This window comes from Felis catus, chromosome C1 (assembly GCF_018350175.1).
Source record: "Felis catus isolate Fca126 chromosome C1, F.catus_Fca126_mat1.0, whole genome shotgun sequence".
In the NCBI taxonomy this organism is placed as follows: Eukaryota; Metazoa; Chordata; class Mammalia; order Carnivora; family Felidae; genus Felis; species Felis catus.
In genome coordinates this window covers 38168629-38188263 of record NC_058375.1, presented here as the reverse complement: position 1 = coordinate 38188263, position 19635 = coordinate 38168629, and the positions used below count along the sequence as shown (strand labels likewise).

Genomic DNA, 19635 nt, shown 5'->3' with positions numbered 1-19635 from the left:
TAATCTCATGTATTTCTGGGATCAGGATGTAATATCTCCTCTTTTGTTACTGATTTAATTTATTTGAGTCTCCTCTCTTTTTTCTCAGTCTGGCTAAGGGTTTGCCAATTTTGTTCATCTTTTCAAAAAACTCTTTAAGTTTTGTTGACTTTTTCTACTGTCTTTCTAGTCTCCATTTCATTTATTTCCACTCTGATTTTGGTTACTTCCTTTCTCCTAACAACTTTATGCTTGTTTTTCTTTTTCTAGTTACTTGAGATCGTTTGAGATCGTTCTGTTTTCTTACTGTGGGCATCTATGTGTTGTTATGAATTGCTTCCTCTGAACAGGTAGTATTAAGAGTTGGACACAAGGTGAGGCAACAAGCAGATCTCAGCCTCTTCGCCCGCTGTTCACCTTTAGTGGCAAAGGGTAAAGCATTTGGAGGCACTTCACACACTGCCTATGTGTGACCCCATCTGCCTGCAGGATTCAGCATTGGGTGGGGAGTGTTTGGGCAGCTGGAAATCTGAGCTGTTGTGGGACAGTATGTCTCTGTGTTTGGTCTTTAGTGTGGTCCAATAGAATGTTCTGCTATGCCAGAAATATTCCAAACCTGTGCTGTCCAGAATGGTAGCTATTAACCGCATGTGGCTATTGAGCACTTGATATGTGTGACTGAAGAACAACAATTTTAATTACATTCATTTAAATATAAATAGCTATATATTTTTTAAATGCCTTGAGGTCATTTCCTCATGATCCAGCCATCATAAATTCAGGGTCATGGCCCTGAATGGCATTGCCAAGGTAACTTGGAGATGACTCCCCTCTGTTCTTGCCCTTAGATGCATGGTGGCCTCTTCACATGTGTCACCGCCTTTAAATAAAGAATGGTACTGCCCTCTGTCAAGAACACTGATGTGAATTTCAGGGGTCATTTTGCCTTCTCACAGGAAAACTGTGCAATTCATGTAATAGTGAGTATTCCAGAGAGTTCTCTCCCATCCTCCAACTAAAGCAGTTGGGAGTTGGATCTGAAATCAGCCCAGTTCCATGTGCTCTGCTCACTGTGGTGGGGAAGCTGGCAGCTGAGCTCAGCCTGTCTGCCTACTGGGACCACCTGGAAGCTTCACCTAGATCCCTCTGCACTGGCACCATCAACCTTCTTCCTGGTTCTTGATGCCAAGCCTTTCCTGACTTTGGAAGTTTGCTCTCAGACAGCAGCACGATTCTCTCGGATGCTCCCGTCATCACTGCCTTCTCCTTGGTCTCTCAGGTCCCAGCTTAAATGTCAGTTTCTTGGAGAAAATGTTGATGACCATCCATTCAACATTTCCCCTAGTTATACCTAAACTGTCTTCATAAGACATATCACCACATTATATTTTTTAATGCTTATTTATTTTTGAGAGAGAGAGAGAGAGAGAGAGAGAGAGGACAATTGGGGGAGGGGCAGAGAGAGAGGGAGACACAGAACCCGAAGCAGGCCCCAGGCTCCGAGCTGCCAGCACAGAGCCCGACGTGGGGCCCGAACCCACGAACTGCGAGAACATGACCTGAGCTGAAGTTGGACGCCCAACTGACTGAGCCACCCAGGCACCCCGACTGATATTTTTAATTCCTGTCCTTATGTCCTCTCATGGCCCACTAACACGTGAGCCATGCAGAGTCTCTGTTTTATTCCCTTTTAAAAATTCTCATTATCGTCTCCAGGGATGATAGTGCCAGAACGTAGTAGACGCTCTGTCCATACTTAACGAAGGGACCACTGTCCAGAGGCGGCGTGTGGACTGCTATGCTGAACAATAATCGGTCTTCACTTATCGAATATTCCAGTTGCTTTTCTCAGTGACCATTTGGGGTGGATTAAATATGGCCACAGGTTTTTTTGATGCTCTTTCTGAAAAGAGAAGGAACGTCTCCTCTTGAAGCTGTGTGTTCTGTGATGGCTTTGCCCAGTAGAACATGGCAGAAGACAAGCTGCAACCTCTTCTGGGTCTATTTTAAGGAATGAGCAACTTCCATCTCAGCTCTTGTCCTTTTTCTTTTTTTTTTTCCTTTTTCTTTTTTTGGTAACATTCTTTCTGGAAGCCCTGAACTGCCGTATCTGAAGCCTGACCGCCTTGACACCACCATGGTAGAAAGGCCACGTATTGACAATCTAGCTGACAGTCCCAGCTGACTCCAGCCTTCCAGCTTATTCCACCAAAGCACCAGACAAGTGAGTGAAGCTGCCTTGGGCCCATTGGGCCATCCCACCAGCTGAATACAAGCGACCTCAGTCTTTGTCACGGGGAACAAGAATTCCTGACCCACAAAGTTGTGAGATATGGCAGAATGGTTGTCATTTTAAATCACTAGGCATGGGCATGATTTGTTCTGAAGCTGTAAATAACTATGACCTACTCCTCCCAGCCTCTTAATTTTTGCTCCTTTCAACTCCACCACCTTCATTCCTGACTCTGCCAAGAATTTTGATCCTTCTCACCATAAGGAACCTGAATTATTAGACTTAAGGCCTGATGTGCTCAGGAAAATTTGTGGATGGTCCCAGCTCACAACAACTCCTTTATCTGAGGTCCTCCTAAACTTATAATTCATATTGTCGCATAAACGACTGTGGTTTGCTCCTAAGTATAAGTGATATGTTTATTATGATTTTTCAGTGAGAATTCGGGATTCCCGAGGGGAGATGTTAGATGTTCGCCTCTCTCTTCTAAGTGCAGTGTTGTAGGGCTGTGGCACGGAGCTGCGGTGAGAAAGGCAGTAAAGCGATTTCTTAATTGTAAGTTGCTGTAACACTCATTTCTATCCTCAAAACTAGAAGAGAAGGGTGGAATCTGAAGATGAACTTTCCCATTTACCTCCAGTATCGTTCTTTAGAGACACAACACATCATAAAAAAGGAATAGATGTCCCTACCTGAAGCGAGTACTACTATCTGGAAGCAAAGAATGGCCACAAAATATCCAGATACAGAGGGGAATGGGGGCTCCATCACACCTAGAAAATAAAGTCGTAATTGTGGCATCAGGCAGCAAGAATCACTGTAACACAGAAAAGAAGAAAAAAGAAAAAAAGCAGAGACCATTTAGAAATCCTGCCTTTTGAGAGAATTCCCCTTGACAGGCAAATGACTTAGTCAAACTACAGGTGTCAGACCCACTGAGATGATCTCTTTTCCTCTTTCCTTCCTGTGCTTTTACTGTGGCTCATTACCTTTAGCAGGTGCTAAAGGACAGCTGCGGTGCACAAGAGCATAAAAGGTGTGCAGGGGCACCTGGGTGGCTCACCTGGTTAAGCATCCAACTGCTGGTTTTGGCTCAGGTCGTGATCTCACAGTTCGTGAGTTTGAGCCCCGCATCGGGCTCTGCACTCACAGTGCAGGGCCTGCTTGAGGTTCTCTCTCTCTCCCTCTCTCTGCTCGTGCTCACTTACTCTAAAAAAAAAAAAAAAAAAAAAAAAAAAAAAAAAAAAAAAAAAAGGTGTGCAGAACCCAGCTCTGCCCATCCCCACACTCAGCCCCTTCTGCCCTTGGCCTAGGCCACATGCCAGATGAACATGCCAGATGTTGCTTCATTTCCTAATGGGAACACTTACATGCCCTCTCCTTGGTGGGGGTGGACGGGCCAGCTCTAGCAAAACCTCCAGAATCCCGCAGTTACGGTCAGGGTCTGACCTGCCTGGATCCATGGAACTTCTGGGTCAACCCACAACTTCCACACTGAAATGAAACGCCGCAATGTGGAGGTGGGATCTCGATTCCTCAGCGGCTGCACAGAGGACCTGGGTGAGATGTCTCATATGCAAAGGTGTGTTAAATGTGAGATAATCGTGGGTCAATCAGATGCAGGAAATCGGAAGAAGAAAGCAGATAAAGGCCTCTACTTTCTTCCTTCATTTTCTAATTTCCCCTTCACTTTTGCTGCCTATGGTTGCAGCCCCCCTCCGATAAACTGTCCGAAATAAGTTTTGGCATATGCCTTCTTTCTCGGTATCCTAGACACAGGAAAAAAAGATACTGCTAAGATATGGGGTATATATTAGCGGGCTGAATTGGGGGACATGTATATATTTAGTTCCATATACTCAACAGTTAAGCTAGGTTTGGTTCACGAAGGGCCTCAAGCCGGCCAATAAATAAAACGTCAGATTTTACTTGCTGGAAAACACAGAGTGCTTAAATGCAAAATATAAACAGTGTAATCTATGGTGAAATTTCTGTTTTATATACAAGAACATCAAATAAGGAGTTAAAACAGAGAGAAATTACATGGTCGAGATCTCTTGCAATGGTCTAACATACCCATTGAGAGAGAGTGGGGTTGGAAAGACTGTGGCAGGTGAAAGCAATACCACGGGAGGAGGGTAGCTGGTTGCAAAACCTCAACTGATGAAGGGCTCATATCCTGAAGATATATATTTTGAATTTTAATTATGCAGATTATTTTTTTATTTTAAACACTTTTAAAGTTTATTTATTTACTTTGAGATAGAGACGAGTGAGCAGGGGAGGGGCAAAGAGAGAGGAAGAGAGAGAATCCCAAGCAGGCTGTGTGCTGTCAGCACAGAGCCTGATCCGGGGCTCGAACTCACAAACTGGGAGATCATGACCCGAACCAACACCAAGAGTTGGGTGCTTAACCAGCTGAGTCACCCATGTGCCCCTCTGCAGTTTATTTTTAAGGCAGATAAACCAAAAGAAAAATAGGCAAGGCACCTGAACAGTCTCAGCATTAAAAAAATACCCAAATAGCAGCAAAGATAAGAAAAGGTACAGGCAGATACTCACTATGAATCGGAACAAGGCATATATTAAAACCATGATCCCCATACCCGCCGTGGGTATGATGGAAGAGGCTGACAGTACCAGGGTTTGATGAAGATGTGGGGTAATGTGGTCCACATGTTCATGGCCAGTGACAGTGAGATCGGTGGAGCGATATTTGAAAGCACTTTGGTATCTTCTTCCAGAGTTAAAAATAAACACAGCCTGTGACCCAGAAATTCTACTTCTGGGCATATGATCAATAGAAATATATGTACATATGCACAAGAGACACGTACAATAAACTTCATGACACCGTTACTGGGAATAACTGAACTGGGATCAATATAAACATCCTTCACAGTGAGCCCACGCCTATAACCCCAAGTAACATCAGCATCCATCTGATCGTTCCACAAACAGAATGTTAATAACTGATTTTCTGATTAATCAAATTGTTAAAATCTCTTACCATTTACAATAGTTCTCTCAGGGATATTCTCTCAGGTTTTTACATAGAAAATCATATTTTTCTGAATAATACTTTGTTTCTACTTCTATTACAAAGTCACTGGCATTTCGGCCAGCAACAGAGTTAGCACATAGAGCTTTTCAAAACTATCATTTATTAACAATAGCGACAAAAATATAAAGTCCTCAGGAATAAGTGTAACAAAAATGCAAACCTTGTATTCATTAAATTATGAGATTTCGATTCTTCCCCCCTTTTGATGAATCTACAGATTCAGCACAATCTTAGCCAACTATTTTATGGCTATCGATAAGCTGACTCTAAAGTTTGTATAGCAAGACAAAAGATTAAGAACTGCCTGCACGACACGGAAGAAGCAAGTCAGGGGACTGACACTACCTGACTTCAAGACCTGCTACAAAGCTACAGCACTTAAGACTGCCTGGTATTAGTGAAAGGACAGATTCATAGAGATTAATACATCAACTGAAGAGGATAAAGAGCCCAGAGAGTCTCATACAAATAATCAACCGATCATTGACAAGGAAGTAAAAAAACTCAATGGGGGAAAGGATAATCCTTTTTAACAAATGGTGTTTGAACAATTGGATGTCCATATATGAAAAGAAAGAAAGAAGAAAGAAAGAAAGAAAGAAAGAAAGAAAGAAAGAAAGAAAAGGAGGGAGGGAGGGAAGGAAGGAAGGAAGGAAGGAAGGAAGGAAGGAAGGAAGGAAGAAAATTACACACCCACACCTCAAAACCAAAACAAACAAAAACGTACAGACAGTCCTTATTAAACCATTCACAAAATTAACTCAAAATGGATCATAGACTTAAATGTCAGATACAATACTATAAAATTTCTAGAAGAGAAAAATCTGTGTGACCTTGAGTTTAGCAGTGAGTTTTTCGATACAATGCCAAAAATATGATTCATGAAAGAAAATTTGATAAATTGGGATTGATTAAAATGTAAAACTTCTTTGCAACAGATGCTAAGAGAATGAACAAGTCACAGCAAGGGAGAAAATATTTGAAAAATACATATCTGATAAAAGACTTGTATCTACATATTAAAATTAAAAATAGAAGGCAGGCGGGGTGCCTGGGTGGCTCAGTTGGTTAAGCGTCCAACCGGCACAAGTCATGATCTCTCGGTTCACAAGTTCAAGCCCCGCATCGGACTCTGTGCTGACAGCTCAGAGCCTGGAGCCTGCTGTGGATTCTGTGTCTCCCTCTCTCTCTCTGCCCCTCCCCTCCCTCAAAATAAATAAACATTTTTTTAATTAAAAGAAAAGAAGACAGTCACCCAATCAAAAAATAGGCAAAAGATGTGGACACCTCATCAACAAAGACACATGGGTAGCAAATGCACATGAGAAAAGACGCTCATTTGTCACTGAGGAAGTACAAATTAAAGCAATGAGATACCATTATGCACTTATGAGAGTGGCTGAAATCCCCCAAACTGACAATATCACAGGGGAAATCTCATTCATTGTTTTCAGGGATGCAAAATGGTACAACTACTTTGGAAGACAGTTAGGTGGTTTCTTAAGAAACCTACACAGTCTTAACTACATAATCTAGCAACTGCACTCCTAGATATTCATCTAACTCACTTGAAAATTTATGTCTACACAAAAACCTGCACAGAAATGTTTGTAGCAGCTTTATTCACGATTGCCAAAAACGGGAGTCACCAGTTTTTTTCAATAGGTGAAAGGATACACAAATGGTGGTCTGCCCATAAATTAGAATATCATTTAATGACAAAAGGAAATGAACTATCAAGCCATGAAAAGACATGAAAAACTAACCCTTGAACGTATATTGCTAAGTGAAAGAAACCAGTCTGAAAAGGCTACCCACTGTCTGATGTTAATTATACGACATTCTAGAAAGGGCAGAATTCTACAGACGGTAAAATAATCAGTGGTTACTGAAAATCCAGGGGGAAGAGAGGAGGGATACAGAAGTGAAGCACAGGGGACTTTTAGGGGAAAATAACTATTCTGTAGGATACTTCAGTGGTGGATACATGGCATTATGCATTTGAAAAAGCCTAAGAACTTTATAACATAAATAGTAAACTTCAATGTATGCAAATTAAAAACATTTAGGAGGTCACGGGTGCCTGAGTGGCTCAGTCGGTTAAGTGTCCGACTTCAGCTCAGGTCATGATCTCACAGTTCGTGTGTTCGAGCCCCATGTCAGGCTCAGAGCCTGAAGCTTGCTTCGGATTCTTCGTCTCCCTCTCTCTCTACCCTTCCCCTGCTCACTCTCTGTCTTTCTCTCTCTCTTAAAAGTAAACATTAAGAAAAAATAAGAAAAAAATTTACGAGGTCAGATAATCCAAGGAAAGAATATAAATTGTGACAGGGGAATCTAACTGTATTACAAATGTATGAAACAAGAGGATGGGTGGAAAAGGTACCTGAGTTACCTGAGTAACTTTGCAAATCAATGGAGTCTATAAGTTCAAATGTAAAAGGAACTACAGGTAAGCACTGAACTGTCATCAATGAAATTGTTTCCCAGTGGGGTAAGGATTAAAAATTCTGAATAGTGCTATACATGTATACTGGAATTGAACAAGTAGATGGGTAGAGGATAACGAAGGCCCAAGCATCTTACTGTTGGAGCAGGATTTACAGATAAGCGAGGAGAGGAGGCTAGAAAGATTCCTGTGGCAATGGATTAGATTTGGAAATCTCAGTATGAATTCATGTTGAGCTTAATATGATATAGATAGTTATATACAGAAATATGTATAGATAGAAGTCTATCTGGGTTAATATATGTGTATACATATATTTCTTTGCCCTATCAGTTGGGTGGGCCTAAAGAAAACAACATCACCCCTGCAGTGAGCACAGCTAGGGTCCAGCTCTTGGTTTCTAGTACAACTCACCAATAAAGGAACCAGGGCTCTTCGGAGAAATGATTGATCCTAGGACTGGGGCTGGGAATATACAAGATGATCCTGGAATAGCTTGTAGGGCCAGAAAACCAAGTGCAAAAAAAAATATATATACATATATATGTATATGTATATATATGTGTGTACATATATATGTATGTGTATATGTATGTATGTATATGTATGTATATATATATTAATAGGTTATATCATGGGAGCCAATTGAAAGAGCTCCCAGTGGCCAAAGCTTGATCGATTTGAGCAACAAAAACAGCAAAATAAATAAATTAGTATTGGACTATAACCCAAAGTATAAAATAAATATCCATGAGTTCGTGATATCATACAGATCAAGGTCAACATCAACAATAAGTCATGCTGATAATATGTACCCTTGATAACGATGTGGTGAGAATTACCTGTTACCTCATAGTCTTCCTCCCCAAACCCACAACCCAATGTAATCATGAGGGAAACAGTAGAAAAATCACAATTGAGGGACATTCCACAAAATATCTCACCAGTACTTCTTAAAACCATCAATGTAATCACAAACAAGGGAAGTCTGAGAAATTGTGACAGCCAACAGGAGCCCCAGGAGACATGACACTGGATGTGATGTGCTGCACTAGATGGGATTCTGAAACAGGAAAATGACATTAGGTAAAAACTAAGAAATCTGAAAAAAAGTAAGAATGTAAGTGTTCATTGGTTCAACCAATGAATATTGGTTCATTAATTATACTAAATGTACCATACTACTATGAGATGTTAATAATAGCGAAACAATATGGGGCACATGGGAACTCTATAGGATCTTTGCAATTTTTCTGTAAATCTAAAACTGTTGTAACAAAGTGTTTTTTTTTCTGTTTTGTTTTTGTTTTTAGAAATGGATCACAGCCCTAAATATAGAATGTGACACAATAAAACTCTTGAAGAAAGCTTAGGAAAAGACCTTTGTCATCTTGGGTTAAGCAAAGGATTCCTAGTATAATCCATAAGAAAACAAACAGATAAATTGAACTTCATCAAAACATAAAAATTCTCTTCAAAAGACACTTAAAAAACTGAAAAGACAAACTATAGATGGGGGTAAAATATTTACAAAGCATATAGCTCATAAAGTACAGAATATATACAGAACTCCTGTAACTACTAAATAATAAGAAAACTCAATACAAAATGGACAAAAAATTTGAACAGACACTTCACTAAATAAACAATGCAAACATGTTCAACATCACTAGTCATTTCAGGAATATCAGTTAAAACACAATGAGATACCTCCACAAAGCTATTAAAGTGGTTAACATTAGGGGCACCATAGTGGCTCAGTTGGCTCAGCATCTGACTCTTGAATTCGGTTCAGGTAATGATCCCATAGTCGTGGGATCGAGCCCTGTGTTGGGCTCCCTGCTGAGCATGGGAGCCTGCTTAAGATTCTCTCTCTCTCTCTCTCTCTCTCTCTCTCTCTCTCTCTCAAAAAAAAAAAAAATTTTTTTTAATGGTTAGAATTAAAAAGGTTGATCATACCAAGTTTTGGCAAGAAAGTGGAGGATTCCATATCACTGATGAAAATTTTAACATTGGTAAAGAAGAGAAATTATCCCAGAGTTTATTTAAATGGAATCATACAATATGTACTTTTCCTTTGTTGGGCTTATTTCACTCAGCATAATTATTCTGAGATTCATCCATGTTGTTTTGTGTACCAACAGTTTCTTCCCTTCATTTCTGAGTAGTGTAGCACTGCTATGTATGGGCCACAGATGACCTATTCACCTGCTGGTAGACATTTGGGGTACTTCCATTTATTTTTTTTACCTTTTTCTTTCTTCTATATTTTGGGACATTTTCTTGACTCTTTCATCCCAATTTCCTATTAACATTTTTATAACCCCAATTTTAATTTATAGTAGTTTGTTCTCATTCTTTCACTTTTAGTGGTATATTGAGGTTCAAATATTATTGGAGGTGGAGGGCAATCATTTTTTGTTCACTTGCTTGTTGTGTTTGATTTTATTCTGTTTTCTAAATCTATCCATTTCTTTGTGTTTTCTGCCTTTTAATCTTAGTCTTTCTTCACATTGTAGACTTTTCTTAAGTATGCTGCAATTATTTCTCCAATTTGCATGTAAGACTGGAGAAAATGGAAGGCAGAGTTAGAGCTCTGTTTGCTGAGTGAGTCTCACGGACCATCCACCTTTAGCAGCTACCAGGGAACCAGCCGCTCTTCTGGAGAGCCCCTTACCCAGAAAAGCTGCAGGACGTGGAGGGCTTTACCTACGCAGACAATAGCAATACTTGCTATCCTAGACTTCCACATATGGTGTGTTTAATATAGCTTCAAAGGAACCTCTGTTTTATTTGTTTGTGATCCCTTTTGCTGGTTGGCTTTTGTCAAGGGATAAATACTGGCTAATGGCTATTCTGTGCATGGAGGTAGGGGTGCAAGCTGACTATTGCATGTGCAAAGTCATGTTTCAGCTATTCTCCCTGTTTTCTTCACCATTTTTCATTCCCATTACTTATCATGCATAGAGTCTCAAGCCTGTCTTTAGCTGAAGCATCTTTGGCGTTAAGAATGCCAGATATAGGGGTGCCTGGGTGGCTCAGTTGGTTAAGAATCTGACTTTGGCTCAGGTCATGATCTCATAGTTCGTGAGTTTGAACCCCATGTCAGGCTCTGTGCTGAGAGCTTGGAGCCTGGAGCCTGCTTCTAATTCTGTGTCTCCCTCTCTCTCTGTCCCTCCTCCGCTCACACGCTGTCTCTCTCTCCCTCAAAAATAAATAAACATTAAATTTAAAACAAAAGAATGCCGATGCAGGGACGCCTGGGTGGCTCAGTTGGTTGAGCATCTGACTCTTGATTTTGGCTCAGGTCATGATCCCAAGGTTGTGGGATTGAGCCCCATGTTGGTCTCCATGCTCAACATGGAGCCTGCTTAAGATTCTCTCTCTCTACCTCTGCCTCTCTTCCCCCCTCACACTCACTACTCCCTCTCTCAAATAAAATAAATAAATAAATAAATAAATAAATAAATAAATATTAAAAAAAAAAAAGAATGCCGATGTAGAGCTGGTTCCCTCTCAGCTCCAATGTCACCCCAGAAAAGTCTATCATGACCACCTTATCTGAACAAACTCCACCTCTAATTATTCCGTCTCTTGACTCCTGATTTTGTCATCTGCATAGCATTTGTCACCATCCGATCTTGTTGTTTAGTATTTATTTCCCCTACTAAACTGTAAATTGGGGTGCCTGGGTGGCTCAGTTGATTAAGTCTCCAACTTAAGCTCAGGTCATGATCTTATAGTTCGTGACATCCAGCCCCACATCAGGATCTCTGCTGTTATTGCAGAGCCTGCCTCAGCTCCTCTGTCCCTCTCTCTCTCTGACCCTCCCCTGCTTGCACACACACACACAGACACACAGACACACAGACACACACACACACACACACACACACACACAGACTCTTTCTCTCTCTCTCTCTCTCTCTCTCAAAAATGAATAAACATTAAATTGTAAGGAATTTGGTTTGTCTTCTTCATGGCTATATCTTCATGCATCCAGCAATACCTGTAACATGAGAGGTGCTCAAGTATTTATGGAATACAGGTGTCGAGAAGGGGAGATGCTTCCATTCCAGCTCAAAGTTCTGCTAGCCTGAGCTGAGCCCTGTTGCCACGCTTTCCTCATCCCAGATCAAAGGCACTCACTCCCTTCCATGGCTGGAGAGTCAAGGGTGATAGATCCTCTCCTTCTCCAGACCTCCTGTGCCCTCCTATTCCTCTATTCCTAACTTCCTATTTGTTAGTCTCTTTTGGTACTTCTGAGATTCACTGTTTCTCACAACCTCTTCAAACACAGTGCTTTTGGTTGTGATCTTGACCCTGCCTTACCTTCCTCCTGCCTGCCTATCTATGTTTCAGAAGAATAGAATAGGTAGGAGCAAACAACAAGTAGTAAATATAGAATTGACAAAGACAAATGTCCTGTGTTTCTCACTTGAGACAAAACAGGTATTTTACCCCAGAACAGAGCTATGTGGGGTCTTGTCCCCTCATAGACCCATAGTCCAAGCCCTGTCTGTCTTCAAGGATCCAGAGAGGATGGGGTGGCACTGGCATCTGAGATAGAAGGACTGTGCCAAGGACATCTGCGTCACCTGCCTCACACATGTATGACTCAGGATGCCATGCTGTTTGGCCTTACACCTTTTTAGGCTGAGAGGAAGTGTACATGAATGAGTTACTAATAAATAAGATAAAAACATGTTTGTCCTCTGGTATTTTATTAGCCATAAGTGGACACCCTACCCTTGAGGAACATAGTGTCGAACACCAAGTTGGACAGACTTTGGACCCAACCGCAGGCTGGGCTCCTTTGAGAGCGAAGTTGTAAAAACTATAAAGGTGCATGAGTGCCATCTGGAGGTAAAAGTAGTACTACAGCCTCTCTAAAGCCTGCTTATACAAAAGGGGGCACAGAAATTTGCTCCCAGAGACCCCTAATCCTATCACAGCTTGGTGGACATTGGTACCAACGTGAATGAGGGAAGTAAGCATGAATGGTTTCATATCTGGGGTCAAAATCTGCCTCCACTGCATACCAGACCACTACAGACCATGTAACCTCTTCCCTGATGGTTCCTAGTATATATTCTTTACCGTTAATTTCTGATGGTCCCACATCAGAGCACTTTCCATCTGCCACAAGTATTTTTTTAGCCTATTTGTTGTGCCAGATTGTGCTCGGCAATGGGGCTATCAGCTCATTCATGACGAGTCCGTCCCCGGGCTGGAAGGGACATAGCACAGCCTCTCCTCTCCTCAGCGGGAACACTCGGTACTGCGTCTCTACAACGTGTTGCCTGCCTTTGTTAGGCCGGGATTCCCCAGAAGAGCACATCTTACCATCTCCAGGACAATTAACATTGGCAGGCGGGTCTCCATGCAGTGCAAATCATGAGCTTGGGAGTCAGTAAGACATACTATTGAATCATAGCACTGTCATTTGGGGAATGTGCAAAATCCTGAACTTTGGGCAACTTACTTCTCTGAGATTTCATATCATGGTTTGCCAAGTGGAATGATAATAGCTACCTCAAGGTCTTATGGTTGGGGTTAGCAACGGTATTTATTATTTGTACATGACCTAGCACAATTCCCGAAACCAAGAAGGTGCTAAGAAAATATTAGCTTTTCCTATCATTCCGATAATAATAAAAATTCTAACTATGAGAGTAACTGAGCTACCTTGAAAAATTGTAGAGAGGGCCAAATGATGTACACATGTGTGCTAGACTGCCAAGTGAGACAGAACTTAGTTTTTTCAAAAGAAGCTGCCAGTGGCTTCTGGCAAACATTGCAAGTTTTATCACCTTGAAGCGGATCATTGGTTTCTCTCTGAACACTTCGGTGGCACCTCTTAGCTATTGCCAACAAAAGGCCACAAAGTACACACCGAGATATGGAATGGGTGTCATAGGATTCTCTGACTCTCACAAAGAGTGTCTTTTGCAAAATCTCCTAAAATGTGGCGACTTACGAGAAGGGGCTAAATTTGCACAGAGTTAAGGAAGCTCCAGGAAGAAAAAAGATTAAAGCCAGTCTCTTCCCTTCTGAAAATCAACAAGGTTACAATCTCTTCCACAGACTGAGTGCACCTTGAAGCATCACCAAACTTTTTGTACCACACGATGTTCTTGGAAAAGTCAAGGAAGGTAGCTTTATAGGCTCGTAGGCCTTGAACAATTAAATGAGAAGTAAAAGCCTTGTAACCTTTTTTTTTTATGCCTCCAACTGGTGAAGAAGGTCATTCGAGCCTTGCATCTGGAATATGGTAGCACTCAATCAATGGTGGTTCTTATTACTGATATTATTGTTCCACGTGGTTTCTTGCTAATCCAAGCCAGAGCTCCTGTCATCTGGCAGAAGCCTCATCTGGGCCCCGTTAGCGACCTCTCTGTGAACGCTCACTCAGTGGCTAGGCCAGAGCGCTTTAGGGTGGAGGGGGAGACTGCAGGGCAGGGGGTGGAGGTGGGGGGCAGACCAGGCTGCCAGACGCAGACATGGCTCAGAATTCTAAATATTCTCCACATACTTCTCTCTTTGGATACATGGTTTTCCCTAGCAGGGAGACATTGGAGAAAGGCCCCCAACGTAAGGCTTGCCTTCTGGACATTTCTAAAAAGAACCACATGCTCTTCGCGGTGTATCTGAAGAGTAACTGTGCAACCTGCAGACTGCGTTCCGAGAACGCTCACCAGTGTTGTTTCTGGCGCAGTTCAGCACAGGATACAGGGAGAGCAAACAGGGGAAGGAATGAAGTCACAGTTCCCTTGGATGTGACGAAGTCCAGAGGCCTTGAACCATCTCTCAAGCGTGGTGCACTTTCCCTCCCAGTGGAGTTCCTGTGTTTGCTACATGAATAATGCACTCTTAAGCACTTGCACCCCACAACCTCAACAAAATGGCAATTCCGAGGTAAACTGCCATTAATAATTTGCATCTCAATAGTGCAGCTTCCTTTGTAATGCACACTTAATTACATTAGAGGCCTGGAGAATAAATCATATTCCCGCTGGCTGTTGTTGGGATTACCTTATGGATACAAGCATCGAGATCTATCTTTAGGTTTATTGGTGACAAATATCAGCCCATTGTCCTAATGGTGACATAACATCATCTACGACCACAGGCTACAAATTAAATTTAGTGAAACTTCTCAAAAATAATCTCTGGATCACAGGCAATGGGAGCTGGAGGGATCCGAGAAAAGAACCCACGCCTTCCTCAGCCTTGGCGGCATCATCTGGGGGGGAGATTAAAAAAACAGCAACGCGCTGGCCCCACCTAAGACCTATTAAGTCAGAGTCTCCAGGGATAGGGCCCAGTTAGCAAGATGTTTTAAAACTTCCCCGGTGATTAGTAAGTGCAGCCTAGAATGAACACCACGAACGGCGCTGATATAAATCAGCTCTGTGTGTGCGCAGGCAGAGGCTCTGAGGCCCTACAGCGGAAGGTAGCGTGTGCAGGACTCCCGGGATGACCTCTTTCTCCCCGGCTGCCATGCCTTCCCACCTTTTGCTTTGGTTCCCTCTTCCCCGCTGACTCACCTCTGCTTCCGGGTGTCTGTTTCATTCAGTGATCGATCAGACTTGTATGGAGTACCATCGATATGCCGATATGCCGGTATGCCGGAGAGCAGGATTCCTCTTAGATGGGCCAAACCTTGTCCATCGCGGTGATTTTCTCAGCGTTCCTGAAAGGCATGGCCTCCTGCAAGCAGGAGTGTCTCCTGACTAATGCGACCACAAGAGGGAGCTAAGCGCCCCCACTCTTTTTGGTAGAGACCCACGGGATGGCTGAAACAGGAGAGGGCTCGCAGAGTGCAGGAGGCAGCTCCAGGCAGGGGGTGACCCTTGATGACCTTCACCTGCCAGATGCTATGCTTCCCACCCTGAAGAAGGCACTGGGCTACCCAGAATAGACCAGGTTTGGCTGTCTATATTCCTGGGCCTTACTGGCTGGTGGTACACCTTGGGCCGTCATCTGTAAACCAGCCACAGGAGGTTGTGTGAGAATTGAATGTGACCACCATGTGAATGTGCCCGGTAAGTAGTGGATGCGATCTTCTGATGTCCCTTCCCCTGCCTTCCCTTCCCCCCCCCCCCATCTTTCCTCCTTATCTGCTGTAGACTGAATGTGTGTGAGATTCCTCTGTTAAGATTCTAACCTCCAATGTGATGGTATTAGAAGATGGGCTTTGGGAGGTGATGAGGTCAGAGGGTGGAGCTCTCCTGAGTGGGATTAGTGTCCTTGTAAAAGAGACCCCAGAGAAATGCCTTCCCCCACCAGCTGTGTGAGGACACAGTGAGAAGACAAGAAGACAGCTGTCTATGAACCAGGAAGCAGGTTCTCACCAGACATGGAATCTGCTGACACCTTGATCTTGGACTTCCAGACTCCAGAACTGTGAGAAATAAATTTCCATTGTTTATAAACTATATTTTGTTACAGCGACCCAAATGAGCTACAACATCATCCGATTCTCCTTCCTTTTCCCAAAAAGCCAAATCATGCAGGGAGAGCCTGAGTCACTGAGAATCCACATCTCACTCTGGATAAGAATTCGTTTTATAGACTCTCCTGAAGGACTATCCTATAAACCTTAAACTGTAAACTTTACATTCTCCAATTGTGAGATGAACAATGCCTCAAATGGCCCTACTTGTCACCAAGCCTCTACCAGATAACTCCTCAGTCAGGGGATTTATGATGTTACGGCTCTGCCCTCCCCACACCCCCCTGGATGCCCAGCCCCACTAGTGAGCAGTCCTTGGCCTCTAGTCTTTGTTGAACACTCCCAGGTTTGGAACTCACTGCCTCACAAGGGCAGCCATGTCAGAACAGCTGTCCCTGTTTTAATCTAAAACTTGGCTCTCCACTGATGCTCCTACACTGGGACCTTCAGAGGTCTGGAGTCAGAGATACAGCCCCAAGAATCTTCTTCAGATTTTAACCAATGAACCCCTCCCCAGCCTGGTAAAATCTCCCCAAGTTTGGGGATGGCTGGTTTAGTGTGTTCTGACCAGGGCTGAAGGCATGAACCCCACATCACACCCTTGTCACTGCTGGCCAGGACTGCATGAACCTGAGAGCAGTCGGCCAGCCAGCTGCTTCCTATTCACCCAGTGGCCCCTCAGGGTCTCAGCTCATTCTCTTGCACTTGAATGGTGCAAGACTGGGCTCCTGAAGACTAGATGTTCACAGTTAGGGATTTGGACATGACGCCGGTCCAGTTCTCCTGGGCCCTTCCTCCCAGATCCTTCTTCCCGGTCCCCTTTCCTTCTAGCCTACTCCCCATCTCTCTCCCAGCACACAGATTGGTGTCTGACTATTAACCCACACCCACAGAGTTCAGCTCTCTCCATCTCAGAAACCTCAATCTCAACTCCCAGATTCTTTTCTGGGCAAGTACAAACCAGTTCCCAAATGAAGAGTCATCTGCCCGCTCTCAGCCCAGCACTACCAGAGCTGGTCCTGACCAGCAGAAGGAGTGACTCATTCCTTCCAGGGTCGTAAATGAGACACGCCTTTTATGTGGATGCATGAGGCCTTCTTCTTTCTCCCTTGCTCCCAACACACACACACACACACACACACACACACACACACACACTGCCTTTCCACCTAGCTGCAGAGAGCTGAAAATCTCCTTAAGCATGGGGACTGTCCCTGTCATCCCCGTAGCCCCAGAAAGTGCTTGCCACCCAGTGCACTCGCAATAACTTGTAGCTGGATTGCAGATAACCACCAGGGAGCCAGTCCAAGCAGCTACTCAGAGCAGCATTAAGACAAATGAGTCCTGTCTGGATTTCCTGCTGATTCAATCCTGCATATAAAGTTCTAACTGGAAGGTTATAAACTGCAAACATATTTGTGAGACCCTCCTCCTTCCTTTCCCACAAAGCTCGGGGTCCATCTTGGACTCCAGTAACATGGCCCCTTATCTCTTGGCCGCAGTTGACCAGTAGGTTTTAAGCTCCCTCTTGGCCTACCTGTGTGCCCCTAAGAAACCTGGGATCTTGGGGAACCCCATCATCAGACAGTGTCTGTTTCACTGGGAGTTCTACAGACCAAGGATTTCCTGAACAATATTGTACCCCAGACTTTCCAGACTCCCGAGACTATGCTTGAAGCCACTTTGCCACACAGCCTCCAGTCCTGTCTGTCCTCAGGTAGAGGTCCCCTATGGTGAAAGCTACATATCCCAGCCAGTCTGGCAGATTCGTGAGCCACAGTAGGAAGTTATAGCAGGGGCTAAACCTAGCTTCAAGAAAAGACAATTCTTTCTGTTGGGAGACCTCAGAGGCTACAGGATTATATGTAATGAAATTCATTCATCCATCCATCCATCCATCCACTCATTCATTCCTAGAAAAGCATTATGGAATATGGCCAAAACAATGGTTCTAAAATCAGATACTACCGGGTTTAAATCTCAGCTTTGCCACTAAAAACCCATATCACCTCAAGCAAGTCCCTTGAAGCCCCTCACACACTCCACCAGGCATCTGAGAATAATTATATCACTAGTTCAGAGGTTGTGGGCAAAGATGAAATGAGGTGCTGTGCACAATGTACTCATTTAATCCTCACAGAAGCCTGATGAGAGAGATACAATTATCCTCATTTTCCAGATAAGGAAACCGAGGCACTGGAGAGGGAAGGGAATTTTCCCAGGTCGCACAGCCCGTCCCCGGCAGGCTGGGGCACCGCATACAGTTCCATCTGCCTGGTTGGCCTGTGTCTTTGTTGGGGCGTGTGGGGTCTCCTGCATTCTGGGTGTTTACCCTTGCAGGGGTAGGTATCGTCATGGCCCAGAAAAACCAGCCTCGATACCCTCGGAATCTGTAGCTGCTTTCTGCCCCGGAGTCCTGCGCAGCACCAAACACGGGCTTGTCCCTGGTCCTGTGCCTTTCTGGTTCGGAGCGTCAAAATCCCACAGCATGCCGGCAGCCTGGGCATCAGTAAAGGCTGCCGTGCTGTCTATGGTGGGTAGAAGACGCTGCCTCCCGCTAAAGCGCTCTCCTGCTTCAAGAAACAACCTGTCCAGCTCTCTGCTCTTCTGGAAGCCCCTGTTACAGGGCTAGGTAAGGGGAGAGGCCCAGCACTCAAAGCAGTGCCGATCCATCTCTGCCTCCGGGACCTCGTCCCAGAGTGAGCTCGTCGGCCTCTCTCGAGGAGTCCTGGACCGTCTCACCTTCTTTCTCTGTCTCTCTCATCTCAGGCCAGGAGGGCTCCTTGGATTCACAGCTCTCCTGTCCCTTTATCTAGAGGACAAGCTTCCCTACCCCAAGCACTCGTCTGGGAATAGTCATCTCAATGTCATGAACAAAGGTAGATTCATATGACTCTCACAGATGGTAAGAGCATAACAATCACCTTAGACGGTTGTTTAAAATGATCCCCCTGCAAGAGATTTTGATTTGGAAGAGCCCGAGGTGAAGCCCAAGAAGCTGTGATTGTAACTGTGGGGACTCAAGACACCAGCCCTGGGGAGCACGCTGCTTTAATGCCCCTGACTTGGGGTCTTGGGGCAGGACACCAGCCATTAAAACTCAGCCAAGACCTCCGAGGTGAAGCTGACGAAACACAGGCTTCCGCATCAGACAAGGCCGTTCACATCCCAGCTGTGCTGCTTCCCGGCCATGCAGTTTGGGTCTAATGACTTAACATCTGTGAGCCTCAATTACTCTGTCCCTGGGTCCCCCTCCCTCGTGCCTATTTTTAGAGTTATCATGAGGATTAAATGAAGCATTATACATCAGCTGAATGGTCCAGAGCACGTGAAATCAGATTTCCTTGTCTGTGCTGATACCCCCACCGTGGGGATCTCAGTCCTGTGTCCCAGCTCAGCATTTGTTGGGACGGACTGAGAATGTCTGGCTATGTCTCTCTCTCCCCAGTAGTGTG

At 43.9% G+C, this 19635-nt stretch overlaps 2 long non-coding RNA genes across 2 annotated transcripts; both read right to left on the bottom strand.

Moving 5' to 3' along the window:
* Positions 1-1522: 1522 nt before the first annotated feature.
* On the bottom strand, positions 1523-3326 carry LOC109503097. Its single transcript, XR_002161994.2, has 3 exons — positions 3276-3326; positions 2905-2985; positions 1523-2731 (listed from the first exon to the last, which is right to left on the bottom strand). It is a non-coding gene; the product is annotated as an uncharacterized LOC109503097 (long non-coding RNA).
* Positions 3327-3507: 181 nt separating this feature from the next.
* Positions 3508-15440, bottom strand: LOC109503096. Its single transcript, XR_002745004.2, has 3 exons — positions 15273-15440; positions 8667-8785; positions 3508-3706 (listed from the first exon to the last, which is right to left on the bottom strand). It is a non-coding gene; the product is annotated as an uncharacterized LOC109503096 (long non-coding RNA).
* Between the last annotated feature and the right edge of the window lie 4195 nt (positions 15441-19635).